This window comes from Micrasema longulum, unplaced genomic scaffold, assembly GCF_059751315.1.
Source record: "Micrasema longulum isolate JH-2025_06_02 unplaced genomic scaffold, ASM5975131v1 h1tg001258l, whole genome shotgun sequence".
NCBI lineage: Eukaryota > Metazoa > Arthropoda > Insecta > Trichoptera > Brachycentridae > Micrasema > Micrasema longulum.
Window position 1 is genome coordinate 39,932 of NW_028278445.1, and position 17,816 is coordinate 57,747.

The 17,816-nt window shown below is 31.2% G+C and overlaps 1 long non-coding RNA gene across 1 annotated transcript in view; it reads right to left on the reverse strand.

The window, feature by feature from the left end:
* The window catches only part of LOC148276226 (uncharacterized), a 56,234-nt gene that overhangs the window by 12,276 nt on the left and 26,142 nt on the right, over window positions 1-17,816 (reverse strand). The window contains exon 2 of the long non-coding RNA XR_015823827.1: window positions 10,920-11,023. This is a non-coding gene — a long non-coding RNA (uncharacterized LOC148276226). The remainder of the gene's footprint in view (window positions 1-10,919; window positions 11,024-17,816) is intronic.

The following is a 17,816-nucleotide window of genomic DNA, read 5'->3' on the forward strand; positions in this document are numbered from 1 at the left end:
ATTTTTAAAATAAATATGGATATTGTGGAAAAATGTTTTCATTCATAATTTTAAAAACAAAATGGCTCAAAAATGCATTTTTATAAAAACGCGACATATTTTGCCTTTACAATTTTGACGTCGAGATTTGTGATGACGTTCTATCTAAATTTAAACTGTCACACAGGTCAAGATTTAACCGAATCGTGACGTATTAATTGAACTGTTTTTGTGCGAATTTTAAATTATAAATTGAAAAATATTTTTTATGCTACTAATAAGTACAAAAAAATGTTTTTATTCGACAGTATTAGACCGTTATTAATTTTTAAATGGTTAGAAAAAAAAGCCCAATATTTCCCTTTCGTTTTAATAAATAGTTTTTATTCCGTGACATTATTTGTTGTTTTATTCATAATTGCTGGGGTTTTCTATGCAAGCGTCTAATTGAAGTAATTATTTGTGGGGCGTTCCATGAATTTTACATAGAAATACTGAATAGGATAAACTAAAGGATACAAATACGCTCGTTAATTGGTCATTTAAAACCTCCAGTCATTTATTTATTTATGGTCTGTTAATTTTCTACAAACTAGAGGATTAAAGCGATACCCCGCCATTTAATTAATTGAAATTATTACTTTAATCAACTCACACAATACTGGTTGGGAAAAAAAAAATTAAAATTTAAGTTCTATACACGCGCTCCTAGAGAGACAAGTACCTACATAATAATTATAAAACCTGAGCCCCGATTACAATGAGAATTAACAGTTATCTTCAACAAAATGGATTGGGTTGTGGTCCCGTGGTTAGTGTTGTGGACTTATGGATCAGAGGTCCGAGGTTCGATCCCTAACTTGAAAACCATTTTTCTAATAATGAGAATTCACAACTCGTTGGCAATGGCCCCAAAATTGAAATAGTAGACATTTCTTTTTTTTTTTAATAAATAATTGTATTATAAAGTAAAATCGAATTTTCTGTACGAAAATGCGTATTTTTATATGAAAATGTTAATTATCATTGTCGCAAACCCGGAAAACAAGAGCAATGCAAAATAATACGTAAAATATTTAAGCATAAAATTAAACCAATAAAGTAATCTACAAAACACAATAAAAAAAGTTAGAAAAGAAACATAATATTAAAAAAAATGCTAAAAATAATTAATGATGTATGTGTGAAGGTATGTGGGTGCAGAAGTGGGGTTTGGTTTTGGTATATAGGTGTGTGTGATAAAATTAATATAAACCAAAAAAAATCATTTTACGTATTTAGATACTAATAGGGGTTTTTATATTAATATATCGTACTACGGATTAAATATACGCATTTTAGCATTACCATGACGGGTGCGGCTAACATTTGCCAAGAACACAAAATAATGAATGCACTTGGCGACGAAACAAAAAGAATTCGAATAAATAATATTACAATAAATAAACACCTTTTCTTAGAATCGATCATCAAATTGGTAGCCGAATAAAGTCAACCAGGGTCATGAAAAAAGCCATTCAGGGTCGAGCAAAATGACGGACATGTTTCATTAATAATTACTTTTTTGTATCGGTTTTGGCACTATTTAAAGCGATAAGTAGCTGTCGGGAGCTTTAGGCGTGTTGGTATTTGGTTTTCATACCATAAAAAGAGTAATCGGTTTTTGAAGATTAAGAGGCCAGTCATTGATAACGGACTTTGCTTTACGACATTCTTCTTAGAGACTCATAATTTAACAAAAATTATTACTAATAATCATATTCCGGCACCCTACAACATAGAACAGTTATTTCAATGCATGGAGATACCGGATGTGAGACAACTCCTTAAAGTACCTCAAATAAGCATTGACACACTTCTGGTCGAACAATAAGGAGAGATCTCGTCGTCCATCTTTTAAAAGGCGTACCTCGAATTTGTTAATTATTTAGACGACTTTTTAAGAATTTGTCTGGAAAATTTTCGCCTTTAAAAAGAATTAAAAAAATAATCTTAGTGTATTTTGCTGGGTTTTAAAAAAATATTTTAAGACAGTACGATGCCCATATATTCCATTGATATGGCATAATTTTTACTAAAATATGCATAACTCAATTTCGGCAAAAAACGAGATAGGCCTTTTTGAAAGATGGACGACGATCTCAGCAAAATGTTCGTACGAATGTTGTTTAAGTTAATTATTTTTCCTAACTTAACACAGACAGGACTTTGGTGTTATGGAGTTAGGACTTAAGTCTTAAAAAATGTAAAATGAAGTAGTTGCATTCTTAAAAGAGGCTGATATTTTTTTAATGTAGGTATTCTAGTACATAATCATCATCATCTTCTTTTCCGCACCCAGTGGCGCATAGGGCACATAATTGGTAAATTAAATACAGTGTAGTTCAATCATCGGTTAGATGTAGGTTAGGTGTAAGTATCACCATATCTTCGTGTGTATCAACAGATGATCGCGACACGCTAGATTTTGTTTTACCAACGCAGTGCCCCATGCTCCATTAAGTGCGGATAAATTAGCAGCCTCCATAGTGTAGTGGTTAGGACGCTTGACTCAAGCACGGAAGGTTTCGGGTTCGACGGAGAAGTTCGGGGGCGATGAACCCATTCGAGCTTCCTCATCCACCGACCAGATTGGTCGAGTAAAAGAAGAGACTAAAACCAACCTTAGACAAAACATATTCTCTAACCACAAGTGAAATTGTGCACAAGATAAAAAATCAAATAAAAAGATTTTCTCGATTAACTTTCGTTTAACATTAAAGGCATTAATTATATGAAATAAAATTTGTTAAAAGATTTGATGATGATGATATTTAAGTGTGTTGGTATTTTGAGTCATTTTATATTAAAATCTATGTCAAAATTTTGTACAACATTAATGAAATTAATTTTGTTAAGTCATTTGTATGTATTATTTTGAATCAAAATCGCGAACAAAACTAATGCTATTAATTTTGTTACACCATTTGTGTAAAATTGGCTTTATTTTTTTTATTTTGTGAAAATTATATTTAAGGTTTGAAAATTCCAAAGATTGTTTAGTATTCAAGAGTTTATTCAATAACTTGCCAAATGCAAGATCGTAATTTTACTATTGTGAATATTTAAATACTCTTTACAATGTGGATATTCAAAAGTTTGCTTTAAAGGTACTAGCAGAAACTGACACCTTAAGGTTGTAAGATTTTCTATGTAGGTCGAATACATTCCTATTGAAATGCCACGGTGTGATCAAAGCTACCGAAGTATACGAGTATGTATGTTAAAATACTAGTTATTTACGGTTTATTACGCGCAATGTTAAATCTCATTATTTCACGCTTTGAAATTACAATACTCAATTAAAATTATTGAGATTGACAATGAAATCAAACAATAAACATTTTTTTCTTGTACCGATGCGGAAAGAGAGAACAAATGTTGGTCGTAGGTTTATTTGACAACCTGCAATCATCATCATCATCAAACCCATATCCACACCTGATATGCAGCATAACTCAACTTGAACGTATGTTGCAGGAAGGTAACGTGATCAGTCTTACGCCTCAGGCCTTAGACCAGGGACAGTGAAATATTGCAGTGTATAACCGCCTTGTTAACAGATATTTCATTTCACGCTCAGCCTCCGTACCGGCTGGGCGTGAATTATAGTTTCTCTCTCCAATCGTAGTTTAAAATTCGAAAATAAATTGTTAACTGTTAAACAAACATTGTGTTAGTGTGTATAAGAAGACTATTCATTTTAAAGCATTATTTTGCGCTTTATTCTTACTAAAATATGTGACAAGTAGTGAATAACGGAAACTTTCAAACAGTGCGCCTACTTTAAAATCATAAAAAAGTATTTGAGCCCATTAAAATCGTTAAAGAATGTATTAATTTGTGATGCGAATGTACCAAGATTTAACTCTGGAATACTACCTCCCACGATAAATTACAACAGTGCTACTAAAAGTGAACTTATTGATAAATACTCAATAGATTTAAAATGATCTTTCCAATATACTCGTACATACAAAATGATACGTCAATCCTCAAACCACTTTCATACACACGTTTGTCTAATAATAAAAAAAATTGAGCGGGAATTTCATATTCATTATAAAACGAAATAATACAGACTAAAATGGATACAAAGTCGTTGGAACAATAGGCTTCTTTCTCCCCTCCGGCAACTACACGTGGACCGGACCATCTTCTAGAAATTTAGCAAACAACATGTGTTTGCACTTGTGCGACACTGCGACAGTGACTAGTGACTACCCAAAGTCTATGAAAGCTACCCTTTGGATACTTTTATCTGTTGTTATTCATAGTGTTAAAATGCTTTATCTGTTTAGTTTTTAATTGTTTACTTTTTAGCACGAACACTTACCAAATTTACTATTATGCTCAATGTTTGTTTTTGTAAATTTATTGATAATTCTAAGTTGCCAGAATTTCACTCGTCCATGCACTTTGTAGCTGCAAGACGATTAGTAATCTAGCTTCAATAGGTAAATATTATCAACTATCAAATATCCAAATTTAGTAAATGAGGTCTAGAATTCCAACCATCCATACGCTCAGTAGCTGCAAGACTTGTTGTAAACTAACTTCTATTTTTATAAATTTGTTTTTTATTATTTTTTTTAATATCACTAAATCTCTAAACTTTATTGTCAAATAAAAAAATAAAAAATGTAAATAGGGGCTAGATTTCTTATTGTCTATGCGCTCTGTAGCTGCAAGACGTGCTGTAATCTAGCTCCTGTATATAATAATTGGAGACGAGGAACAAGAATCCCAACCGTCCATGCGCTCTTTAGCTGAAAGACGTGGTGGGATATTTATTTATTGTACAGCGCCCTTGAGGTGATTTTCACAAAAACGGCGCTATAGAAATTATCCAAATATACATATATACGTCGACCCTCCCAGAAATTAAACTCAGGACTTCAAGCATAGCAGATGAACAAAAACTTGAATAATGTGTAACTCCTACATCTGAATACCTTTGAAATTATATTTTTAAGTTGGTTGGTCTTCTAAGTACTAAATAAGCGCTAAATAATTTAACATCAAAAACAGTCTAGTAATTGGTACAAGACGCTCGGGTGAAATAGATTATTACCAACTGGGCCAATATTTTCTTTTGGGTGTAATTCGTATAAAAAACAATACAATCAATTTGTAGTCATATAGTTGTTTGAACGGAAGGACATTCGGGAGTGATTACATACCCGAATCTTTCATCCGCGATTAGTAAGCTCTATTTGGTACAATATTTTTAATTATTCGCGATTCTTTCAAATAAAGAAAATGAACGTTAGATAAAAACAATAATTTTCTAAGGTATTTATGATAAAAACGTGCTTAAAAGTCTAAAATAAATGAAATATAATTACTTTTCGACCGGCAGATAAAACATAGGTACGCATTGGCGCTTATATAAACACAAAGTATTTAAGTAACCTTTGTTCTAATGATTTTAGGACAACGAATTAAACGGGAAAGTTATTAAAGAAAAAACTTGTACTCGTACAAGCATTTTTTTTTGCATATTTTTCTGAAATTCTAGGAAAAATTATGCCACCAATAATTCAAATGGTTAAAATAGTTTATATCAAAACTGTTTTATGGAGATATATTTTATGTCTTTAAGGAAGAATAATTTGATTGCATATACAGGGTGTTCTTTAAACCCTGTCACATCCGAAACCACGATGATCAGTATAGGCAAGAAGACATATAAGCATGTTAAAAAATATATTTAGAACGAAGATTTTTTTTAAAAATAAAATATTTAAAAAACAAATGGTTGCTTACTTTTGCAGGGGAGAAGCGAGGGGCGCGCGGCCGTGTGGCTCAGACTCCCCATACCCCCTCCTCGTTTCCTCTGCAGAAGTAAGCAACCATTTGTTTTTTAATTTATTTTTTAAAAAGATTTTAGCCGTTATTAAAAATTATTTTAGTGTGCCAATATGTCTTCTTGCTCATACTGATCATCGTGGTTTCGGATGTGACAGGGTTTAAAAAACACCCTGTATATGTAACTTCTACAGTACGTTTTAAGTCAAATTTTAAAATTCGTATCGACCATTCGGTGCCATAATTTTTTTTTCGAAAATATCTTGTCTTTAAAAAATTTAGTCTTTATTTCAACAGCATTTTTTTTCCGGTCGAAAGGTAATTATATTTAAGTTATATAATTTTTATATAAAAGTCCTATGAAAAACGTCCGCCTGGAAGTGTAATGGTCAGCACGTTCGCCCACTATGCAGGAGATCGCAGGTCCGAATCCCGTCATGGTTGACGTAAAATATTTATTTATTTAAAAAGGTGTTTTTACTTTAAAATATTTCATAGTCCCTGGACTGGCACCTAAAGCATAAGACTGATCATCTTCCCTTCATGTAGCGAAAATGATCAAAGTACGCTGTAATCGGTGTACCAATGCAGTGCCCTATGTACCATTACGCGAGGAAAGGGAATGACGATAACAATGACGGGTTATACGAGTATAAATATTTCAAACTTTTAAGCACATTTTTATAAGAAATACTTTAGAAAGTAACTGTTTTTATCAATCTAATGTTAATGGTATCTTTTCTTTTAATGGCGGGATTTTAAAAGAACGGCGTTTTAAAATGGCAAAATCGTATGATTTCCTTACTTTTTATCAAAGCAGCCTTTTTTAACGCGTTGTCAGTTTAAACTTGTTTAAAATTATTTATAAATTAAAATAAAAAAAGTATGAAGCACGGTTATTCTCTCACTTAATGCATAATAACTGTTTACGTATTTATGCTATAATAAAATACAAGCTTGAATGAGTACCGAGTAGTGCAAATTAATGCTAGGCTATAAAAGTAATTGGTAAAATATGTCTTACGAATTGGCCAAGATAAAAGCTATCCGTTTTTGTTTAATTTATATTTATGCACTATTAGGCATTCTGAGAAACTCCGAAATAGAAAAAGCCGAGGCCGTTTCAAACGGCACAATTCTAGATAAATTGAACAAATTATTGTTTCGCGAATTGTAGGAATATTATTTTGACGCGAAAGTACCTAAATTTTGCTATTTGGAACACTACACCCATAATTAATCAATTACAACAGTGCTATTAAAAGTGAACTGACATTTATTGATAAATACATAAAATTTCAAATATCTGCCTTCTAATAACATACAAAATGATAAATCAAACTTCTTATAACTAACTTATACGAAAAAATATTCATTTAAAAATGTGAATTGAACAGGAATGTTGCGTCTCATAAAATGAAATAATACGGACCAAAATGGACACCAAGTCGTTGGAACAATAGGCATAATCCCCCAGTCTACACACGTGCGTTTCCAGAAATTCTCCAGCAGCCTAGTGGACCACATGGTGACGATATCCACCTACTGTCTACAAAAGATTCTCTTCGGACATCTATCTCCCTTTGTTAACCATGGAGTTGATACAGTGCTTTATTTATTTAGTTTTTTATTGCTTACTTCTTGGCATGAACACTTGACAAACTTACTACTATGCTCTATTTTTTATAAATTTATTGATATCATTCTAACTTTGCTGGAATTCCACTCGTCCATGCGCTTTGTAGCTGCACGATGATTGGTTATCTAGCTTTCATATACCAACTTAAAAATACCTATATTTTTTAAATGGGGTCTAGAATTCCAATCGTCTATGCGCTTAGTAGCTGCAAGACGTGTTGTAATCTTACTCCTTTTTATTATTCATATTATTTTTAATTTTTTTTAGTATCATTAATACACTAAATTTATTTGTCAATTTTTAAAATGTGTAAATGGGGGCTAAATTTCTAACTGTCTATGCGCTCTGTAGCTGCAAGACGTCCTGTAATCTAGCTCCTATCTGTTATAATTTTTATTGATCTTAATTGAAAACGAGGAACTAGAATCCCAACCGTCCATGCGCTCTGTAGCTGCAAGACGTACTGGGATATTTATTAATTGTACAGCGACCTTGAGATGATTTTCACAAAAATGGCGCTATATAAATTATCCAACTATTTATATATATTAGCCAAAAAATAGCCATAAACACAAAATGTTTCATAACCAGCTGATTTATTGTTCATGCGTTCTAGATGTGCGCAATCATTATTTAAAACTCCCCACCCCTCCCGCGCTTGCGTCGTGACATATTTCATTAAGCAGTGTCCGGTGGAATATCACACACTTAAAACCGTTATAACTTTTGTACGAAAGCAGCTAGAGGAATTTGGAGTATGGCGTTTTAAGCACAAAAACGGTTTTATTTGTTACAAAAAATACTGGTTGAAAGATCGGCATTGTTTCGCTATCGAGGCATAATTAAAAGACGATGTTTGCCGAGAACTCAGCCATTGTAGAGAGTATCAATTTTTACGTTCCTGACAGTTATCTTCGACAGCGTCAGCACATACTATTTTACCTCCCGGCTTCCTAAACCAGCCTGCCTCTGGTTCTGCCGATTGGAAGAGCCATTGCTCAATGGTTCCTGGTTTTTAGATATATTGTCCCAGTATAACGCCTTAAATGTCATATTTTGCTATTTGTAATGTTGGTGAAATAAATCAATTTGAAATACGATACTCTTGTGACATTATTGTTTTGCCCTTGTTTGTCTTTGCTAAATAGTTTTATGTTCTTTTTGTTCAGTTTCTTGCATTTATGTTTCTTCGTGTAACTGTTGTAATTGGCTTAGGCCGTATATATAATAAATAAATAAATAAATAAGACTTATTAAACGCACAGTATAAATGGTCTATGCTCATTAAAACGAAATATTATAAAATAAATCCCGCAATCCAATATTTATGTACAATTTTGTTTTAGGTTCCTATAAAGGGTTAATAAACTATTTTCCATTATTTGTAAGAATAATCGTTAAAATAATTTAGGCCAGTTATAGCAAAATACGACTACATTATTTAAAAAAAGAACAACACTTGGTTACATTATCATAAAAATTGACAAATTACGTTTCATTAAAAAAAATAAAGTAAGCGATTTTGTCATATATATTGTCCATTTGGTCGAAAACGTGACGATTTTTGTTAAACTATTTTTTTAAAAATAAAACAACTTTGTTTTTAACCACTAATTTTTATTTTTCATCGACCGGTTTCAAAGCAAACAAGCTTCTTTGTCAAGGTTTACGTAACTAACGTAAAAAAAAAGTGGTTAAAAACAAAGTTGTTTTATTTATTTTATTATAATGAATAACCACAAAATTAGTGCTTCAAACATAAACTTTTTTTTTTTTTTTTGCTCAACTGGTTCCAACTTAATTAACTCAGCTTAGAGTATGAAGAGACTGGAAGTTTATAGTTGTAGAGTGTAAATACGAAGCCGACAAATTCATAGAGTCTGCTAGACAAACTTGATAGTCGATTTCCCCACCAACTAATGCAATCATTTAGAGAATACCGGGAGTTTAATGCAACAGTGTTATACAAAAGATGGTCAAGTGTATTTTTTTTTTCAAAAATCATGTACATAAAATATACTTACATAACATAAGAATGTTTATAAATTAACATACAAATAACATTATTTTTAAGATAGTTAAGAAAATACGCACACAAAAGCTAAATGCTTGTGCGTGGGCCATTTCTTTTCATGTCACGCGAACCGACATTTTCATCATACTGGCCTATTTTAGACGATCGTAAAAATCGATAAAATTACATAGGGTGGATTGATTTTTATGGTACTCTTATTATTTTTTTTGATGGCAGGCTAACGCACTAAACAGTATCCTATGAGGCCAACTAATCTCCACTCGATTTTCATTTGCGAAAATTTTAACCGAGAGCAGTCATTAAATAACTAAATAACAATAAAATTAAAATAACGCTATGCAGATGATATACAGATTTATTTTTATTGTAAACCAGGCGAGAGAAAAGTGCTTGCTAATTTAATTAATTGGTTGGACATGTAGAACGAATGGACAGCGAGAGAACGGCTAAGAATATTTACAATGAAAATGTTGATGGATGCAGAAATAGAGGAAGACCGAGAAAGACATGGCATGACCAAATCCAACAAATACTTAAAGATGGACATGTCAAAAGTCGGAATAATCGGTGCGCGTGCATGAGAAGATGTATGAATGTAGAGGAAGCGAGATCTGTATGCAAATATAGAGTATTATGGCGTTCTATCCTCTCTGCCTACCCTTACGGGGAAACGGCGTGATGGTTTGTTTGTTTTTTGTTTGTTTGTTTGCAATCAGAACGTTAATTCAAAATATTTTTTTATAAATATGCAGCATTTTACATTTTTGTATTCTGACTATTAAAAATCAGGACTTTTTCTTTTTTAAAAAAATTACGTCTTCATTTTCACAACCTTTTAATATTTATGTGTAAATAATAAATAAAGTTAGTAATTCCTTTAGTTTACCTATGCTATTGCCAATAACAAATTTTGTCAAGTGATACTTTTAAAAAAGTTACAGAAACATTCGCGTTCTTATGATTTACCCAAATATTTCATTTTTGAGGGTTATTTTTATCGAGTCGTAAATAACTCAAAATTGGAAAATGTTAATCGAGTTGTGGTAGAGCAGGATTTGAATCTCGAACTTTTGATCCGTGAGTCCGCGTCATTAGCCACGGAACCGCAACCCGGTCACTTAAAAATACTTTAGAGAAAAATATTTTAATAGTTTTTTTAAACGAATCGCGAATAACTACAAAATACCCGAACTCCTGAAATAGTTGTGACATTATACATTAAATAAGAATATTTTCAAAAAACATAAGCTTACGAAAAATTATTTTGAAATTAAAATTGTTGGCTAATTTTTGCTTAACAACATTTGGTCGGAACGAGATGTTTTGAGTAAATTTTTTAGCTGAGTAGCAATTAAATAAACATTTGAAGAGAGTCGAAGAAATTAAACAGGAAAATATACATCAAACAGTGCTTACTTTATATTTATTTTTGTCTCTGCTTCCGAAGTGCAATGGTTATTTGGTAGTCCTTATATGCATTATATACTGGGTTTAATTCCCGATCAGTACCACAGATTAACCTGGAAAAATAAAAATCAATTAATATTTTGTTCATAATCGATCAATATATTATATAATTCGTGTGAGGCTACAATACCACACCCGTCCATATTGCATATTACATTTTTAATATGGAATTTACGACTCCTAAAATAAGTCTCATATTTTACACGATGTACTTAAAAAAAGATAAAATTTATATTGTTTAAAATTGATATCACTATTACTAGAAGGGTGGGCAGCTATTATGAAGTAGCTACTAGGTGACATTGTGTTTAGTAAATGTTTTTCCACAATTTTTCCTTTCCGAAAATATCTTTATTCCACGTAAAGGCAGTGTTAATCTTATATGACAAATTACGTAATCCACATTTAATTAAAATGCTTCGCGAAATTATAATAACCAAATTCATTAAAACAAAACTTGCAACGTTTACAATTAAAAATATGTTATAAGTTTATCAAAATAAAATAAGTAATCAACTGTATTTGAAAGTTCTTTTTTACATTTTGAGATAGTCATATTTGGATTGATATATTTTTGGACTATGGAAGTCTAGGTATTTACAGAGCTCGTGACCAGTCATCAGCTGATTTTAGGGATAACTTTTTACACTGTTTTACATTGATGCATATAATGTAAACTCCCGAGGGGGTAAAATCCAGCACTTATTGTCTTCAAAGATTTGGACAGTAAAAGTATTATTTGCTGTAGTATTTGGGGAAGTCAAAGTAATTTTCCTGCAGAATAAATATTATTTTTGTAAAATAAATACTTAATTTACAAATGAAAAATATTATTGCCCATCCACAAAGAATAATTATGAATTTAATTGACTTAATATTATGTATCTTTTTTGGGTAATACCGTGTATGTTGGATTTGATCCGACGTTTCGGTTACCATTGCAGGAGCCATCTTCAGGGAAAACTGTGTGTTTTTTAAAGAAATGTATGTATTTATGTACTAGTAATTTGTACCGTGTCACAGTCAGCAGTAGGCACATTTCTAGTTTTGTAGGAAAGAATAATTATGTTTATGTACTAGTAATTTGTACTGTGTCGCAGCCGAAAGTAGGCACATATCTATTCGTTTTTGTCATATGTAGTGCTGGGAACCATGTTGAATTTATTTTAGATACATAATATTGATAACAGTGACCGTGAAAACCTTCGCACCTATTTAATTGACTTAGTTCGCGAAGTCAATTAAAGCATATACCTAAGATTTGCTACAATATTAAAAACTATTTAGAAAAAAAAAACGTGTTTAATATACATTTACTCCAAATGTTATTATTATTATTGATAACTTATATAACGCCATATTCGTCATTTCAATAGCGCTTTACTAAGTGATTCTATGAATACTGATTTTGATTCTTATTTTAAAATATTATGTTTATTGAAAATAAAAATACATTTACTCTCCTAAAACGGGGAAGCAGGCAATATATACATATCATTAATTTATTTCTTTTAAAAGGATGAATGTAAATAGATAAATAAATGGATTTCTAGTTTAAATAGCAATGACATAGGATTTATATATTTGTGCTACATTTATTATTAATTTGTGTCCATTTTTTTATTTTTTTTAAATCTGGAAGTAGGGCACACACAAACATATACTTAGCAATATTACTCTAGCAATAATACGGTATATACATGTACATCATTAATAAATAATTTTATATGTATTATCTAAGTTTCTACCTTCTTCTATCTATGTCTATTTATTAAGTTTGGGAAACTATCAAAATGGATAAAAATGTTTTATTTAAGTAAATTATATTTATGACAAAAATAACTTTAAAAAATTCATTATTTAGGCCTTAGAACGAGGAAGCTATCCCTAGATCGGCAGTTTAGATGACTCACCGCAAAAACAAAAAATATGTTTAAAAAAAAATATTAAAAATTTGGCAACCTCTGTGGTGTAATGAATAAGACGCTTAACTCACACACGGAAGGCTCCGAGTTCGATTCCTAACAAGAACGCAATAATTAAATTTGATTTTTCTGAAGGGTGTTGTGATTGGGTCTTCTGGCCTGTCGCGGTGTAAAAAAACAATTTATTTTGTTATCATACGCTGCAGATTTATTCAAATGGCTGTAATGTTTTTTGAAAGGTGTGATGAATATTTAATTAAATAAATATGTTAATGCGTTGGGAAAAGTTTAACACGGGATGGAAAATAATTAAATTATGAATAAAACATGACGAGCATATTGAAATTTTCTTGCGCCAGACTCGCTGAACTTAAAACATTCTAAGCTCGTCGGAAGCGACAGACTGGAAAATGTGCTCCGTAATACGAATAACTTAAATTAACTGCAATTTGTAGAAGGAAATGAAATGCGGCTGCGGAGACTCATTTACATAAAATGGAGGTCCAGAGAATACATTTCTGAGCACGGAACATAATACTTTTATAAATTAAGACATTTTCTGTAAGATGCAATCTATAATAATAATAAAAAATTTGGACAATTTTTATAGCGCCGTTTTCGTAAGTTATCACTTCAAGGGCGCTGTACATTATACTTAAATAAAAAAATAAGGTCTATCTACAGGCTAACTCTTAATTACTATTTACTAACAGACAAATATTACAAATCTTGTACTACACATAATATTGTACTTCTAACAATTACATCTACAAAGTAGCACTTTAAGCGTCAGGAAACGATTTCACAAATAATCAAGTTTTTATTTTTTTTCTGAAAAGGGATTCAGTTGCACAATTTCAAACTTCTGAAAGCAGAGCATTCCACGCCAAAGGTCCGGCCATTGCAAAAGCCCTATCGCCAAATTTGGAACTCTGGTTGCGTGAATGGGGTTGTATCACCTTCCCTACAGCAGAACAGGAGGCTGAGCGAAGAGGGGGGTGCCTATCTGCCAGCTCGTCCGGAACCCAGAGTTCCTTAAGGTATTGAGGAGCCGTGTTATGCATCGCCTTGTACATTAACCAACACAGCTTGTACTCGACCCTCTCTGGAAAACGTAACCAGTGAAGACTTTGAAGCAACGGTGTAATGTGATCGTACTTTTATACACCAAATATTAACCTGGCAGCTGCATTCAGAATGGACTGCAATCGCTCCATTTTATATTTAGGTAAGCCAGCATATATTCCATTGCAATAATCGTCTCTTGATATCACAAATGCGTTCCATTTCTACCATTAGTAGAGTACCATTTTGAAAATATATGGATACGACCATTTTTTAACGTTTATTTTTATTTACTCATTTCATAGTTTTTTACAATATACAGAGGTTCTTTGTTTCAGGTCTCAAATAGCTAAAAATTGCATGTATTCAAGCGGGACCTTTTTGTCACACGCGTTTTCATTGGATGATGCCAAAACAATTAAAATTGATGCAAATTGTGACAAATATATATTTACATTACAAAAAATAACGAGATATAATCAAAACGAAAAAATATTACGCCAAAGAAACAATTCACATGTTATCAAAATGTCTAGTTTTTATCCACATGTTCACCAGCATTGCAACTGACAGACGCTTTTACGTCAGAGTCTAACATGTTCAAAAACCTGTGACGTGAAATGCCTCTGAAAAAAGGCAGCTCCGCTTGGAGGTACACTAATGTTTTTTTATTCATTTCATTTCATTTTTTTGAAAATGAAAAAAATGAAAATTTTCAAAAAAATGAAATGAAATGAAAAAAATGAAATGAAAAACTAATGTTAATGCCCGTTATACACCGTGTTTTAATATTTCGTAGGGTTATATTCTTAATGAAAAACCAGAGCCCCAATTACGTTGGGAAGTCAAAAGAGTTATCTCCAATAATATCAATATTTTTCTAATCGATATTACTTTATATGCGATTAATTACCTATTGTCTAATTACTATCGTTAAAATATAAATCATAATATTCAATAAATTCCTTACATTTACAAGCAAACTGGATCTCGTTTGTGTTATTTGCTTTTTCTTTTATTGTTTCCTTTCTAGTTTTATGTTATTTACTGTATTTACATGTTTAAAATAGACTTAGACCGTAAATTTATTAAAATTAAAATAAATATAAAACAACAATTTATCTAAATTCTACAGCCACTTTGTGGGGTAGGCAGATTTATTTTTTAATATTCTTAATTTTAAACATATTGTGTAGTTGGTTAACAAAGAACAAGATTACTTTAAATACAAAAGATAGATAAAAAAATAAAACGTAATAATAATTTTCATAAGAAATCTCAATAAACGTAAAAAACGCTTCCAAAATATTTTGAATACGTCCAAATGTTTGAAGACAGGCTGAATTTTACTTTCTGGGAGTTAAGATTGAAATTGATTGCAACAGGAATGGAAAACATTTTTGATTTATAACAATTAATAACACTAGCGGTACAATTATGAACCGCTCTCGCGGCCATAGAAAACACTTTTATCTCGCGTATTTTGTGCTTTTATTACGGCCGCGAGAGCGTTTGGAATATCACCCCAGGTGTTGCCTAGTAGGTGAAATAATTCAGCCAGATAAATCTCATTCACATCAATAAAGGTTTCAGCTCTTTTACTCCATAAAAGTAAACAGATTGAAGAGTTAAGGAAATGTGATGTTTTAACATAGGCAGAATAGTGACTGTTACCCAGTGTGAAAAGTGGCGACTTAAACCAGCCAATGACAGGTCGTAAGCCCTGCAAATGCCTAGACTTACATTTTTCCTTTTTAAAATGTTTTCTCTTACTGTTGCAGAAGATATTTTTCAATTTAGAAAATAAATAAATACAGTAAAACTCAAATTATCAAGATTAATAAGTGCCAGACGTTATCCGGATATGCAGAAATCCGAATAATTGGATTAACCATTAAATTAAGGAGGATGTCAATGATTTGAAAGAAAACACAAAATTGACACTGAGATTACTTTTTGATTGTTTTTAAAAAAAATACAGAGAATCGAAATCGCATTAAAAACTTACTTAAATATGTCTAACTAAGTTAGCTGCTTTGACGCCAGCGCCCTTTTTAATATGAACTCTCCTTTATTTTTAATTTCCTTATAATGATCCGGATATTTGGCAATCCGGATGGCTGGATTTCGGATAAACGGAGTTTTACAAACATAAATCTAATCTCGATGCAATTTATCTATAAACTTTAATGGCTGATATTGTATTTTTTGGTAGAGAGCCGTAGGTACTCCTTTTTTCATCGTGCAAGTTTCAAGGGACCTTTTTTTTATTTTTATATTAATCAAGTTTTTACGTTTTTTTTTTACAATATACATAAGAGGTAAATAGAGTATTAAAAAAAATATAGGATAATTACACAGCAATGAAATATATCAATAGTGAAAATTGTAAACAAAAAAATCCCACAAAGGCATGGGTATACAAAAAAATGATAATTAATTTTTGTTCCTATAATAAATAGACGGTTTTAATATTTTTGTGTAACATAGAAAGAGAACGTAAAGTTTTCTGTAAAAGATTATATGGTACTTTTTTATAGTAATTAAAAAGGAAATGAAAAATATTTAAAAAAAAACATAAAAATATTCCTTATTATTAAAGGGCAACAAAATATATCATGGAAAAAAAGAGTTTATATCTTTAGTTTGAATCCAAGATAGAGCGTGTTTTTTAAAAGAAGGAGATTTTAAAAGGTTGGGATCAATGAAATATTATCAGTAAAAAAAGAATAATAAAGTTTTGGGCCTATAAAATATTTATGTCTCTGTGCGACCTCGTTTTACAATGTGGTATTTCTAACACACGATTCCTTCTTTGACTTGATCTATTTGAATTACTTGTAAATAAATTTTGGTTCTTAAATAAACATTTTAAACATTGAAAACAATATATTTGTCTTATATCTAAAAGTTTAGCTTCTTGGAACAATTCGAAAGAGAGAAAAGTGCGATTTTTGTGAAGCATTATTTTTAATTTAAATTTTTGAATCGTTTCTAATGGTTTAATATGGTTGTTGTAAGCTCCCCCCATCCAATTATTCCATAGGAACGCGACGACTGTACAAGTGCATAATATACAATTTTAATAGTATTTAGTTGGGCGTAAATACTTAGCCGTTTAATAAAACACATGTTTATATTATCTCAGTTTATTAACAAATATTTCAAGATGATTGGTCCATTTAAGTTGACGATTACTCCTAGGTATTTTATGCACCTTTCAGACTTCATGTTTTCGCAGTTATGTCAAGATTACAATATTTATTATAAAACATTGCATTACGGGAAGAAGAAGGGGAAGATGATTTTGAGTTAGAAAATGGAAAAAACAGTGTTTTATTAAAATTTAGCGAGAGAAGATTTCGTTCTAACCACTCCTTGACAATAGTTATACATATATTGGCTTTTTTGAGATATTATTCCAGGTATCACTTTGTACAATTATTGCAGTATCATCTGCATAAGAAACTAATGTACCAGGGACAGCTATACTACAAATATCATTAATATATATAAGAAACAACAAAGTGTTGAGAACCATTCCTTGTGGGACTCCGTGTATAACAGTTTTTGTATTACTAACATCAATTCCGATCCTGGTACATTGCATTCTATTTGCTAGGTAACTTTCAAAAAACACATTTTGTTTACGTTATGTTGATATTTAATAAAAATTTTGATCAAAGTGCATGTTGTCTTCGTAAAATGCTTAAGATTCTATGGAATGAACAGTAGCGGTTCTTGACCCATTATACTCGTACATTACCATCTCGTATTACAAATGAATCAATGAAATCTTCGGTTCAAAGTCGCTTGGCATACAAAGTCGTTTTGGACACAAACACACTGGATTGAA